The sequence below is a fragment of the Neofelis nebulosa genome, chromosome 1 (assembly GCF_028018385.1).
Source record: "Neofelis nebulosa isolate mNeoNeb1 chromosome 1, mNeoNeb1.pri, whole genome shotgun sequence".
NCBI lineage: Eukaryota > Metazoa > Chordata > Mammalia > Carnivora > Felidae > Neofelis > Neofelis nebulosa.
The window spans coordinates 27,114,114-27,128,073 of record NC_080782.1 but is presented as its reverse complement, the minus strand read 5'-3'; the positions used below and the strand labels follow the sequence as shown (position 1 = coordinate 27,128,073).

Genomic DNA, 13,960 nt, shown 5'->3' with positions numbered 1-13,960 from the left:
GCCAATAATAGCAGGAGCAGTTTAGAACTCCTTAGTGGGAAATTCTACCTTAAGACAGTTAGTGACATCACACCACTTAGCTCAGATGCATTGTGTGACAGTGACAACTTTTCCCCCACTTAAGTGAACCCCTGTTTGCTTACTTGGTGCCAAATGGCTCACATATAAACACTGAAGGACAGATTAAAGACCACATTGTACTTTACTTTGCCATTTCGTGAAGGGCATTATTTTCCATATTGATAAAATCTGGAGGGAAGAATAAAGGACAATGGACTTTTATTTTAACCACTAAACACTCACTGTATCCCACAGAATGCCTTGGGCTTTGTTCTACCACTCTTGGTCTTGAGACTTTTGCCATTAGGAAAAGTAAAGGCATCTGGCTCAGAGTTTATCCCTAGGGGGATTGAGCAGCGTCCTGGGAGCTCATTGGAAAGGAGTAGGGGAATGAAACAGGAGAATTAGAGGGCCGACAGGACAAGTTGAGGTGATAGTTTTTATGCCTGGAGTCCACTGCCTGCAATATGATTCCTGCTCATCAATAGCCTGAGACATTCTGACAGAGAGGGGCAGATGCCACCAGAGCATTAGCGACACACTTAAATAAGCCCCATTTTACCCAAAGCCTTCCCTACTACTGCATCTGTCCTGTGTTGATCTCTGTCTTCTCCATATTTCTGTTTTCTCTATATTTTCTCCAAACAAGACTAACAATCCTTCTATCCCCGCCTCTGTTTTCCCACTTATATTAATACCTTATGTTGTCTGAGTTCACTCTGGAGTTTGAAGACATATTGGGCAAGGAATTGAGACCTACTTCCAGGTTTAGCTTTGCTGTATATCCTTGATCATGCCCTTTTAAAACTTCCAGTTTTCTCAACTTTCAAGAAATATCTATTTGCTGTAGTTAACAGTGCTGAGAAACCAGGAAAATACATGTATGTACAGGGATTTTTTTTTTTTTTTTTAATTTAAGGTAGGGGTGCCTGGCTGGCTTAGTCAGTTAAGCATCTGACTTCAGCTCAGGTGATCCCATGGTTTGTGGGTTTGAGCCCCGTGTCAGGCTCTGTGCTGACAGCTCAGAGCCTGGAACCTGTTTCGGATTCTGTGTCTCCCTCTCTCTCTTCCCTCCCCTGCTCATGCTCTGTCTCAAAAATAAATGAACATTAAAAAAAATTATGAAAAAATAAAATTTAAGGTAAAAATTATTTACATACAGTGAAGTGCATATGTCCTAAGTATACAATTTGGTGAGTTTTAAAAATGTATATATCTGTGTAACCAGCATTCTAATTGAGATATAGTATATTTCTATCATCCCAGAAACTTCTTGCACGTCCCTTTTATATCCTCTTCCAATGAATCCCTCTCATCCAGACTCTAACCACTATTCTGACTTCTGTTACTAGAGATTTGTTCTCCTGCCCGTGAACTTATTAGAAGCACTTTGAAAAGTGAAAGTCACTGTACAAAAGCTAGTATTATTACTATTTTGTAGCTAGATGGTATATTACTTAAAAGAAAAGATGTAATCTTTTACTTAGTACTAAGCAGAGAGCATGACAGATACTGATTCAGTTCGATAATGAATATGTATTAAAGTAAATAAAGTATAAATGACGTTGACCTGGATTCCAGGAAAGCTGAATTCTAATCTGCTTTGCCTTTATCCAGCTTTGTGTCCTTAGGCAAGTAGTTTTTTCTTTTTTAAAAACATTTTGACCCTAAGTTTTTCTTTTATTAAACAAAGAATTAGACGAGATGATGTTGTAGAGTACCTTCCTACTTTCAGAAGTTACTTAACTAATAATGATAATGACACTAAGATTTACTGAGTGCTTATTATATCCCAGCCACTATTCTATTTTTAAAAAATTTTTTAATGTTTATTTATTTTTAAGAGAGAGAGACAGAGTGTGAGTGAGGGAGGGGCAGAGAGAGAGAGAGAGAGAGAGGCAGACACAGAATCTGAAGTAGGCTCCAGGCTCTAAGCTGTCAGCACAGAGCCCGACATGGGGCTTGAGCTCAAAGAGCACGAGATCATGACCTGAGCTGAAGTCAGACACATAACTGACTGTGCCACCCAGGCACCTGTACCAGCCACTATTCTAAATACATTTATTAACCCATTTATCTTCATAACAGTCCAAAAGGCAAATTTTATCATCTCCATTTTACAGATGAGGAGATGTGGAGGTTAGTTAACTCTCATAAGGTCAAGTGGGCAATGCTAGGACCCAAGCAATGACCTAGACAGTGTAGTTCTAGAGTCTTCAACTTAACCACTAAATTCTGTTTCCAGTCATTGGGGTGATAAATCAATATAATGGTTGGGTGGGAAAAAGGAAAAAGCATGGGTGTGTGGTTAGGTAAAGGAATGGGTCACATTTCACAAGTTTCAAAATAAACTTTTTATTATGGAAGTTTCTAAACATACACAAAAATAAGGAGTTCAGCAAACCTTCATGAACTCATCACCTAGTTTCAACAACCATCAATATTATGCCATACTCTTATTTTTACCTCTCTTTGAAACTATCATGAAAATTTTCAAACATACCCTCACAAGTAGACAGTATGGCATTTCACCCCTAAATACTCCAGGATGCATCTTAAAAAAAAACAGAAAAACAAAAAAACAGATTTTGAGCCAACTACAATGCCTTGTTACACCTAACAAAATTCATAATAATTCCTGATTATGTATTATTTAATATCAACTCCATATTCAGATTTCTCTGATTGTCTTATCATTTCCTTTTTGTTGTTTTTCCATTTAGAGCCGAAAACAGGTCCAGTCATTGTATTTGGTTATGTCTTTTAAGTCTCTTTTAATCTAAAATCCTCCCTGCTTTGAAGAGGGGAGCTTTAGGTGTTTTTTTGTTTTTGTTTTTGTTTTTTTCCTGAAGGAGGGGGAGACCATGGAGATACATTTCTAATTTTTTTCCCCATGTATAGAAATGAGGTGATAGTTTCAGGAGAATAAAGTAAAATCACCCCTGCTTATTCCCATTTCCCAGGCCCCTCACCCCACCCTCTTACCTTATAAATGACCATCCTGCTTCTGTAAGTCATTTTCTTATATAAGTAGTATAATGTTGCTAGGAAGAAGCTGGTTGGATTTCCTTGCTCTTACCAGAAATAGAGAGTATATCACTACTGAAGGAAATTACTATTAATAGCTCTCAGCAAAACCCTTCCATTATAACAGGGATATGGTCTCAGTGAGGAAATTGACACTTAAAGATATGTCTATGTATACTTTTTTTTTTTTTTTTGGTACAGGAAGGGGAAACAACAACATGGGGTTGTTTTCATTGCAGGCAGGGACTCTTTAAGGTCAGAACTGGCTCCAACCTGACTGAGTCTCATGGATCTATGATTTCTTATATTTGGAGTAGGCATCCAAAGAACCAAGTCCTTCTTCTTCAGGGTCTGCATTTGATAGGTACACACCTTATTACTCATAGAAATAAAGTCTTAGGAAAGGCCTAGAGAATAGTAAATCAAGTATTTTCAAACAATGTTCCATGGGGCTTCATCCACGAAGGTACTTTAAATATTTTGCAAAAGTTTGGCTTGAATTTCACTTAAAAAATTGTGGTCAGTTCTTGATTCTGGTATTAGTCTTTATTTTGGCTTTCTTTTACAATGTCTCTCTTAGAATCCAGTTTTCAGTAGATCATACCAATACTAAATAATAAATTAGCTCCATCTCTTTATCAGACATCTCTGAAATAATGATTTCAAAACTGCTTTGGAGAAAGTACACAATCTTGATTTCAAAATAAATTTTTGAAAAGGTGCTTCCTTTTTGTATCCCTTGGTAAAATATCTTTTTGGAAGTCATTCTCTTTGGTGAATTCTGAAATCTAGGAAGTCCCATTTGGAAGTTAGAGAATGCCTACCTAGAGTAGAAGTTGGGTAAATCAGGGTTTTGTTTTTTTGTTTGTGTATACAGTAAAAATAATTTATTCTTTAACTAAACATGCATGAACTAGCATGTATTTTATATGGCTACATATTTCCGTATATAAATGCATTTTAAATGCCTGAAAGAGCACATACCTAATCCAGTATTGCTTACATTGGAGGAAGTAGGGAGGGGAGCTGGGTTAGATAGGTGGGCAAGAAGACTTTGTTATCTATAATGTTTGATTTCTTTTAAAGGAGGATTTACTTATAATTGATGTTCTTAGATATTAACTGAAAAATAATGAGTTAAAGACTTATTAAATCATGTGAAACAGTTTTGAAGGACGAAAAAGGAAATTGAGATAATTGGCACAAGATAGCCTTCCCCATGTCATGCTATAATTGCCTGACTAGTCTCTCCCCTTGTACTTCCTCCTGCTCCTTATCACAATCCCTAGTTTACTCACCACTAAGCAAAAACTTTCCACTACTTTCCACACACTTTACTCATTCTGATCTTGGGAAGAGCTGGAAACGGAAAGTCCAGAGACTGATCTTTGTGGTGTGGGGTGGTGTTCCCAGGCCTATTGTAAGATAGGCCTGGAGGCAAATGCTACTCATGTTCTTACCTACCTCTGCATCCTGAGTAAATCACTGGGCTTTTAGGATTTAGTTTCCTCATCTCTTAAATATAATTTTATCTACTTTGTAAGTATTGTACCGAGGTTAAGTAGTATATTGAAAATGTCCTGCACAGTGCCTTGTACATATTTATATAGTTAGATACAGTAAATTTTAGATTCCTCCTTTTTCAGTGTTTTGTTCTTCTACACCATGTAGGAGTTGATGATTTAAAAAAAAAAAAGTAAGAAGTGATCCTTGTCTAATAACTCTGTAAATAGTTAAATGCAGTCAAGTGGTTTGAATTCTATGATAGGAAGTACTGAAAGATGCGAAGAAAAGAGTGATACTAATAAGATAATAGCTACAATTAATCAAATGTTTATTCTGAGTTAGGCATTATGCTAAGTACTTTTTGTACTCTATTTTATTTAATTATCCCCACAACCCTTTTTTGGGATAACTATATTATCCTCGTTTTACAAGTAAGAAGATTACAATTCATTGATGTTAAACTTCTTGCCCCAAGTCACTTATCTACTCAATAACAGAATTGGGATTTGGTTTTGGGGTCTGCCTAACTCCAAAGCCTATGTTTGTAACCACTGCTTGGAAGTTGAGAATAGAGACAAGAAAATTTTATAAAGAAGTTTTATTAGTTCATCTATCTATCCATCCATCCACTCATCTTTCCTTTCACATATTTCAGAAAAGATTTAAGGTAGCTTTTAGAAAATTAACATTTCAATTAAGTCTTTAAAGACGTGTGCCAATCAGGTAGGTAGGGCCAGAAAGGGCTTTCTTGACAGTAGCTTTTAGAAAATTAACATTTCAATTAAGTCTTTAAAGACATGTGTGTCAATCAGGTAGGTAGGGCCAGAAAGGGCTTTCTTGACCGAGGCAATAACATGGGAAGTAGTATGAAAGTTTCCATCAACAAGTAGCTTGTGTGGCCCCAGAAGGTGAAAACAGAGGCTGGAGAGGTAGATTTGGCTGGATACCTTGACTGCAGTTTTACAAAACTGAGAATTTACTCTGTAGGCAGTAGAGAGTAAGGATAGTGGGTGTCATAAGACAACTAGTTTCATTAACGTAAAACCACACCTCATGTTTTGGCCCCTAATAGAGTCACCTTGATTGATTGTTCTCATTCATCAGACTTTATAAATAACATTTGGTAGTTTTGAGAAATCTAATCCAGTCTCCAAGGCTGAAGTTTTAATTCCATAGAGGCCTGGGGAAGGAATGTACCTCATCTTGTAAAGGCCGTTTCCAAGGAGGAGTTTAAAAAAAAAAATTATTTGCATATTGGAAATATAGCTGGAATATGTTTTCATTTTGAGGGTTAGGGTTGCCAGATTTAGCAAATAAAAATACGGGATGCTCAGTAAAATTTGAATTTTAGGTAAATAACAATGTTTTTATTTTAAGTATGTAATATTTGGGGTATACTTATACTAAAAAATGTTTTTTATCTGAAATTCATATTTATCGGAAATCTGTTGTTTAAAATTCAAAAGCAGGGTGTTGTGTTTTTCATCAGGTGACCCTATTGAGTTGGTTACTTTGTTCTGATATATGTAAAAATCCAGATTTATTAATCTGTAGTCACTCTTTCTATAACCCCTTTTCCCAAAAAGCTGAGTTCCTGTAGGACTCAGTGCCAGAAGAAATGTATGCTGTGTACAATGTACTGCTACTTCCCACACATAGGGACCTGAAAGAAGTTGACCCCAGGGCAATGAGAAACAAAAGAGGAAAATCAAGGCATGGGTCTCTGTGAAGTCTTTTTTTTCACAGCCGACCTTGGAAGTTTTGTATCCTCCCTGTGGCCTGGCAGCCTGGCCTGTGTAGTTTAATGCTTAAATTCTTTTAAGTGATTGTGTTAGTTTCCTTTTCATAAACCTTATCTCTTCCTTGGAATGTGTTTTAGTTTGCCTGGATGGAGTTGAGTATTCTGTTGGCTCCCTGAGTCCTCACGTCGGACTCTGTTTCTGTGGGATTTTTTTCTTTGCTTATTTGCTTTAGGAAGAGGCTCACTGATAAAGGAGGGCAACCATCTGGAGGCCAGAGGATTCTCTGGTGCAGCTGCCCAGAGGGACCCTGCCTCCTCCTCAGGCTGCAAGGAGTTTACTTGTAATCATGGAATGTTTAAAACGAGAACCCCCTTAATAGGATCTATTACAATGGGGCATGGGAAGGGGTCCCTTTGACCCCCACTCAAAATAGTTTCACATTTTTTCTATTACACATTGGTAGTTTCCCTGAAAGATCATTTGATGAAAGGATTCTGCAGCTAGAAATAAGTTATGAAACTTTTTATTATAGCTCCCCCCAACCCCATTACAAATAAGGAATCTGAAGCCCAGAGAGGTGGAGTGACTTAAGATAATCTAGTAGCAGAAGTGGGAAATACAAGCCAAGGTCCTCCAGCTCCCAGATGGTGATTTTTATTCAAGTGTACCCAGTTCCTAACACCATAACATGAGGAATCTGTCATTCACACTATGCACATTTCAGGGCCCAAGAGTTAGTTTCTTGGCTTTCCAGTACACATGCCTCCCCCCCGACAACTCAGGGAAGGTTGGAGAGTGTTTTGATTGCCGCTAGGGGTGGTGGAGGCTTAAAACATAAATACCTGGGGGAGACTAGACAGTTATCCTATTCCATCATAATAGGTAAATCTAGATAGGAGTTTGTTACCTGAGAGAAGCATTTCATGGAGAAGAGCACAGAACAACCTGGGAACTTACAATTGGAAGGATAGATGGATTGCTATTGGGGTAGAAATTGATCCCAACAGTGGAGGATGTGACCCTGGCATATACACTTCTTAATTTTTCTCTAGCTGGTCCTTTTGTTTTTTGTTTTGTTTTGTTTTGTTTTGTTTTTAATCACCTCTGGATCTGTAAGAGATGTATGATTCTTTTTTTTCTTTTTTCCCTCTTAGGTGAGCCCTTGGCTGAGGTACAGTACTTCTGTTCTTGTAAGGTGTACTTGCCTTGTTGTAACCCTTTCCCTGAGGGATTCTCTACATTTCTATATTAAAAACCCCAGGCAACAATAGGGAATCACTAATGCTGGGAATACAGCCCCAAATATCCTTTATGGTTCCTTATATACAGAGGAATTTACAGTGACATAAGGGAATAGAATACAAGATGATTAAGGACCTGGGTTTGGATTCGAGCAGACCTGAATTAAAGTCCCAGCTCTGACTTTTACTAGCATATGACTTTGGGCAGACTGTTGTTTACCTCTCTGAGCTCAGTTTCATCAAATATTAAAAGAGTAGGGGTTCGGTGCGAATAATAGCCTACATGTCTTAGGAGTGCTGTGAGGCTTAAATGAGAAATATATATAAAGTGCTTTGCATACTACCTGGCAAGTAATGAACACTCAATTGCTGCTAGTTGTTATTATTATTAGTAATGCCTTTATTAATAATGTCCATAAAAATTAACTAATTTTAGTCTTCTACATCTTGATCTGGGGGTTGGTATCATTCCTATCTTTATTAAAGAAAATCTCTCTCCTAATCAATATGCTACCTATCTTGTTTTCAATTGTGTTAAATTGTATTTCTTAAGTTCTGGTTCCAGTTTCACCTCCTTGATGAAATCTCTCACCATTCCATACCACTTATCTCTGTCTCCTTTAATTTCCTGATTGACACATTCTCTGTGCTAAATGATCTAGAGAGCCATTTCTAACATTTTCTACATAGTCCCTTTTTTATTATTTTCCCCATGAATGCTATAATTGGAACCATATTTGAAAGCTAATTTTCTTATTAAGGGAAATTTCAAACATTTCAAACATAAAAGATAGTGAAAATAGTATAATGGGCTCCATTACCCAACTTCAACAATGAGCAACATTTGTCATTCTTGTTTCACCCATCTTTTTTGCTCCTATTTAATTTTGGCCAGAGTATTTTGAAGCATATCCCCAGACATCATGTAATTACATATTAAATAGTTCATTAAGTATGTCCAAGTGATAAGGATTTTTTCTTATAATTACAATGCCATCAATGTAACAAAATTAATGATAATTCCTTTTAACATTTGACACCCAGTCAATATTTGAATTTGTCTAATTGACTCAAAAATATTTTTTAGCAGTATCTTTCTTAGCAGTATATATTATATAAAGGGATTTTCTTTCTTCCTGTATGTCTAGAGACCTACAATGTGTTCTCACGAATGCTGGTTGATGATGCTGTTCTGATCTCTGGTCTCAGTCTTTGCCTTTGGTCTGTTCATGGCTACCCCAGCCTCAGGGATTTACCTTTCCCATGAGCCTGGACAATGGAGGGGTGAGGGGAAGTATCTTACCTCTCCTGGATTTTGAAGGAAGGGAGAATATGAAGTCAGTAGAGAGAGAAATGTGGAAAGAGTCAGAGCTAGAAACCCTGCAAGACACAGGAACTAGAACTAGGTTAAGAAACAGATTGATTAAAAGGGATATTTAGGTTTAGCTGTTGTAGAAATTTTGTTATATTCAGATTGAAAATAGAGAGTGTTTAGTCCATTTGTAAACTCAAAATGAACTTAATTTTGAGTAAGAGGTGAAATGTGATAATAGCTGGGTCAAACAAACAAACAAACAATTCCAAAATAACAAAATACCTAAAAGCAAGTTATTTTTCAATGAAACCCCAGGCAAAATGTTAAGAAACTAGTAGAATCACTTGCTGAAGCCCTTGAAGGCACCTCGCTATACCACTTAGATATGTCCCAGCCCTTTTAATTTTCTCTAGCAGTGCTTCTGAGCTATCACTGTCCATTAGAATTATTAGGAGCTTTGTAAACTATTGATACTAGGCCCTCTACCCCTATCCCTGAGGTCTGATCTAGTCTGGGGTGGGATCCATGAGTCAGTATTTTTAAAAGCTTGTTATGTGATTCCAAATGCACCAGCATTAATGATGAATTTTATAGTTCTTATTTCACTATTTTTCTCCCAAGTTTAATATTGTAGTTTACTGGGAAGTCCTGTGTTGTTTCTCTTTAAACACTCTTCTATAGATTCTGTAAGCTCAAATATATTATTTATTTACTTATTTTATTGTTTAAAAATTTTTAAGCAGTTTTTTAACCACATTGTGCTAGTGCTTTTTGTGGATTATGTTGAGACGCTTAAACATGATTTTATTAAATTAGTCTTATGGGAAAATCATCCCATTTCAAGCTTAAAACTTTATCCAACTAGAACTCAACTGGTTTTTAATTGGACACTGACCTGTGCAGTTCTGTTCATAGTTTCACATAGGTTAATTTTCATACTCAATAGCATTATAAGCTTTTTGAGGGAAGATTAGGTTTGAGTGCAAGTGATCGAAAACCCAAAATAATAGTTGCTTAAACAAACAAACAAAAAGTTTATTTCTCTCTCGTGTATAAATTGAATGTGGGTCTGGCATGATTTTCCATGATTTTAGATGCCTAGGATCCTTCTATTGTGCTTCTCTGCCAAGTGAGTCTTCTATTTTTATGGTTATTATGTAGTCCAAGATGAAGGCAAAAGCTATCCGTGATGTCCACATTGCAGCAACAGAAAGGAAGTAGGAAAAGGAAGGGGAAAGCTCCTTCCCTTTAAGGACATTTCTCAAAAGTAATTTAGTTCACTTGCTTATACCCAACTAGCCAAACCTTGGAACTTGGCTTCAAGGGAGGTTGGGAAACATAGTCTTTATTATGAGTGCCTTAAGACCAGGCAGAAATGGAGGGTACTTCACTTAGGTAGAAAGAAAGAAAAGATATTGGGGGATAGTCAGCAATCCCTATCCAAAGAGTAATGACCAAGTCTTATATTTTTTTGTATACCTGATATGCTGACCCCAGTTGCATATGCAGTAGATACCCAACAGGTAGTTATCAATTGATTCCACTTAGAAGGGATTGTTTTCTATTATTAAAAAAAAAAAATACGTATTTTACCCATATAACTTACTGATATAGTGGCCTATCTTGGGTTTCTAAGTGCCATTTTATTAAATTGTTCCCATAAGGCATCATATTTTAAGTTGCAGACTTCATCCAATTAGTGATAGACTTCTAGATCTAATTGGTTTATTTGTTTTAATATTGCTTACAACTCAGTGTTACTATTCTATGTAAAATCCTTGTAAAAGTTTGTATGAGTGTGTGTATTTTCCTGAGGGTAGAGGTTGGTTCATAGTGTGTATCAGATTCCTTAGTAAATCTGAATCCCATAAAACATTAAGAATCACTGGTGTAAACTAAGAAATAATATGGGCAGTTTGATTTCTAGCTAGTAATTTTGCCAAGTTTTTACTTCTTATTATCATTTGTTACTGTAGTAATCTGTTCTTTCTTAAGTAATATGATTATTCTAGTAATCTGATTACCCTGGTAATCTGTTCTTTCTTAATATATAAAGTTATTTAAAATTTTTTAGAGGGGCCGAATATTGAAAGATACACTCTTGGTCTCTTTTTTTGCAAATAAATTGTAATACTCTAATTGCTTTTTTTAAAAAATTTTTTAATGCTTTTATTTATTTTTCAGACAGAGACAGAGCATGAGCAGGGGAGGGGCAGAGAGAGAGAGGGAGACACAGAATCTGAAGATGGCTCCAGGCTCTGAGCTGTTAGCACAGAGCCTGACGCGGGGCTCAAACTCACAGACTGTGAGATCGTGACCTGAGCTGAAGTCGGACACTTAACCGACTGAGCCATTCAGGTGCCCCAACTCTAATTGCTTATTTTAAAAGTTTGGGTTTTGCTCTTGGGATTACATCAAAATAAAAAGCTTTTTCACAGTTAAGGAAGCCATCAACAAAACAAGAAGACAGCCCACTGAATGAGAAAAGATATTTGCAAATGATACATATGTTAAGGGGTTAATATCCAAAATATGTAAAGAACTTACACAAACAACACCAAAAAAAAAAGAAATACAATTAAAAAATGGACAGTAGCTATGAGCAGGACATTTTTCCAAAGAAGACATACAGATGGCCAACAGACACATGGAGAGATACTCAACATCACCAATCACCAGGGAAATGCAAATCAAAACCACAGTGAGATATCACTTTGTATCTCTCATAATGGCTAGAATAAACAAGAAAGAACAAGTGTTTGGCAAAGACGTGGAGAAAAAGGAACCCTCATGCACTGTTGGTGGGAATGCAAACTGGTGTATCCACTGTGAAAACAGTAAGGAGGTTCCTCAAAAAAATAAAAATAGAATTACCACATGATCCAGTAAATTCCACTATTATTTACCCAAAGAAAATAAAAACATTAATTTGAAAAGATATATGCACCCCTGTGTTTATTGCAGCATTATTCACAATAGCCAGATAGCTATGGAAGCAACCCAAGTGTCTATGCATAGATGAATGGATAAAGACTATATGGTGAATTATATATGTGATGGAATATTACTCATCCATAGAACAGAATGAGTCTTGCCATTTGCAACAACATGGATGGATTTATATATGGTATGGATCAAATATAGAATTTAAGAAACAAAAGAAATGAACAAAGAAAAAAAAGAGACAAACAACACAGACTCTTAAATATAGAAAACAAACTGGTGTTTGCCAGGGGGGATGGGCGAATGGGTGAAATTGTTGTAGGGGATTAAGAGAACACTTACTGTGATGAGCACTGAGCAATGCATAGAATTATTGAATCACTGTACTGTATACTTGAAACTAATATAGCACGGTATATTAATTATACTGGAATTAAAAAATAATAAATAAAGATTTAAAAAAAAGTTTGGATTTTGGTCAGAGTGATGTTACCAAGATGGTGACATAGGTTTTTCTTGACTTTGCACCCCTCACAAGAACAACTAGCCACTGTTGAAGAACAAGACACCACTAAGAGAATCCTAGAACATGAGAGTAAGGCTGAAGCACCTCCTGCACTACAGAGACCATGACAGATTGTAGCAGATTGCGTTAGGGGGTAAGAGAATAGCTACATGTTGACTACATTGCTTCTCTTCTAGGCCAGCGCAGTACCATACAGAGTGGTCTCTGCTGAGCATCTCGTTCCTCCAGTGGGAAAAGAGAACCCAAAGGGGACAACCACTCCACCTGTCAGCATTGTGAGTTTCTTTATAGGAGCCCCTACTCTGATCTCTCACCATGGGGAGTGCATGGGAATCTTCAGGACTCAACCACTGGGAGGTTATAACAACCAGCACATGAATCTTAGCAGACCAAGTTCATCCCTGCAGTGCCCAAGTAGTAATCCCAAACTGTGGTTTTGTTCATCTGCAGAATCAAGTCAGGGGTGCTTCGTGACTAAGGAAGTCAGCAGGGTTCAAATCTGCCTGATTCTGATCCTTAAGTGAGTTCTGCCTGCCCTAGAGCTTGGTTTGCCTGTGCCCAGGGAAGGAGCTGAATCACAGCCCCAACTGCTGTGGAGTGTCTTCTGCCCCATCTGATCAGAAGGACTGGCAACAATTCCTGGAAGCAGTGTGGCTCATTGGCACTCCAGCTGACAGGTGGGCAGGCAGAGTTGGTCATCCCTAGAACAAAGCCACTATCAGGCATGTAGTGTTCTTGTACTATACATAGGCAGGGGGATTAATTCATAGCAAAGGCTCCAGCTACTAGCAACTGGAGAACCTGTTTTGAAAATTGAGAGTAGCCTGGAGTAGCTCTTCCACCTCCCACCCAGGCAAAGTTGCTGACACATAGACCCACCTGCTGTGAAGAGAAACATCTTCTGGCCCCATCTCATTAGAAGGACTGTAGACAACTCCTGGAAGCTGTGTGGCCCAGCAACACTTGAGCCAAGAGGTGGTCAGACAAAGTCAGTAGTTTGCAGAACAAAGCCACTGGTCCTATTCAGTCAGGGAACTTGGTGTCTGGATCAGTTTGAGATAAGACAACTAAGGATTTTACCAGCCGTAGAGCTGCTTCTCCCACTGTACCCAGGCAGGGAATCTAATTTGTAGCTCTACTCATCACTGAATACAGCCTATCTATCTGACCAGGGAACCTAACCACAGCAGGAAAGCTGCAAAGCCCATTCAACAACCCTACGTGCAGTGGCACTTGAATAGGCAGCATAGTCCATGGCTTCCCCATCTGTAGAGCAAAACCAGTGGCCTCACTAGAGTAGGAAATTTAACTCACACTTTGGCTTGGTTCAGATTCTAAAACAACAAGCTATACAGGCTCTGGGTCCCATCCTGCAGCTCTCCCAGGGCAGGGAAGTTAATTCATGGCCCCATCCACTACTGAATATTGTAGCCAGTCTCTATCATCTGGTAATCCTGACAAGAGAATCTAGGCAAGTGTGGAACCCATCCTACAGCTGCACTTTGGTTGGGGTCCAAGCCAGCAGTTTTATTCAACTGTTCTCAGCCCATGGCGTATCCCTTGTCCCTATCCTCAGAGCTTGAACAGTTGTTTCACCCAA

General features: G+C 37.8%; 1 long non-coding RNA gene across 1 annotated transcript in view; it reads left to right on the top strand.

Moving 5' to 3' along the window:
• Window positions 1–12,686, top strand: part of LOC131504492 (uncharacterized) — a 63,538-nt gene extending 50,852 nt beyond the window's left edge. Inside the window, exon 4 of the long non-coding RNA XR_009258021.1 lies at window positions 11,076–12,686. This is a non-coding gene — a long non-coding RNA (uncharacterized LOC131504492). The remainder of the gene's footprint in view (window positions 1–11,075) is intronic.
• Window positions 12,687–13,960: the final 1,274 nt, after the last annotated feature.